The sequence below is a fragment of the Athene cunicularia genome (assembly GCF_003259725.1).
Source record: "Athene cunicularia isolate RWA chromosome 15 unlocalized genomic scaffold, athCun1 chr15_part1, whole genome shotgun sequence".
Lineage (NCBI taxonomy): Eukaryota > Metazoa > Chordata > Aves > Strigiformes > Strigidae > Athene > Athene cunicularia.
Genome location: NW_020799121.1, coordinates 5975572 through 5976743, shown reverse-complemented (window position 1 = coordinate 5976743; position 1172 = coordinate 5975572).

Below are 1172 nucleotides of genomic sequence, written 5' to 3'. Positions count from 1 at the left end.
TTCTCCTTACTTCCCTGTACTGGCCTTAAATTTGACATGGGGCCACCTCACTGGACTTGCCTCTCTTACTGTCTTAACTCTGTTCTGAAACCATGTATAGTTCTTGCATCATCCGGGGATGAGTTCTGCAATGCAAGTACATGTTTGTTTGCTTTTAATCCTGGCAGAATAAAGGTGCTTCAGTTTCCCAGAGGGTCTTTCTGCAGTTGGTTTAGCCACCAAGCCACAGCCATATCGCTGCCCTGTAGCTGTGGAGTTTGCTTTCAGATGAGGCTGACAGCCAGAATCCAGCTGCCTGAGTGCTGAGTCTTGTTAATAAAAAATCATGTCACGAAGCACACAGATAGCAAGTCTCAACAGGAATGTGCTCTACGCCTGACCAGGAGAGCTTTCTTACACAGAATGTTCCCTCTTTGGCCTAGGGCAGCTGCTCCAGGTGTAAGGGAGAACACAGTGCCTGGGTCCCGCTCCAGTGTTCCCTGCTCTTTCTGAAATCCCACACAGAGAGGGAAACAGTGTTGGTTTCTCTCCCCAGCATTTCTGTAAATAGCGTTCAGACAGGAGTTAGTGAAGGGCTGTCTTATGGCTGCAGATAACAAAAACCAAGCAGTGGTGTGATTAATAAATCCTCCCCCCTAACAACCTAACTGTAATCTGAAACAAGGCCAGTGTCAGTGCTCTCACAAGCAGTCTTTTTGAGGATGTTTTGGTTCCTCTTCCACCGCCACTGTTAAGCGTTCACATGTGGTTCCTACCCTGGGACCCTCCTGCTCTCCTCCGCCCTGACCAAACCATGACCGGTGCCAGCACAAGGCCGAGGGGAGCAAACCCACCTGTTAAAGCACACTCCGACCCGCAGAGACAGCTCAGCCTTCCTCCAAGTGCAGTCTTACTGACCGAGGGGGTTTTAGGGTGCTTTTTCGAGCTAGTCCTGGTTTACGTGTGCCCGGGCTGCGCTGCCTGCGGCGCTGGGACCTTGCCGCTGTTCAGCGGGGCGAAGGCCGGGCTCGCCCGGTCCCTGTGCCTCACGCCTGGCTCGGCCGGGGCTGACATCTCCTCCTTGGACCCACGCGGAGGGTTTTCCCGCAGGTCTACGGCAGCAGGGTAAGAAATCACCATTTTGGCACTAGCGAAGCCCCAGCCGACTTACGCCCGCTTGTTTCTAATTTTTT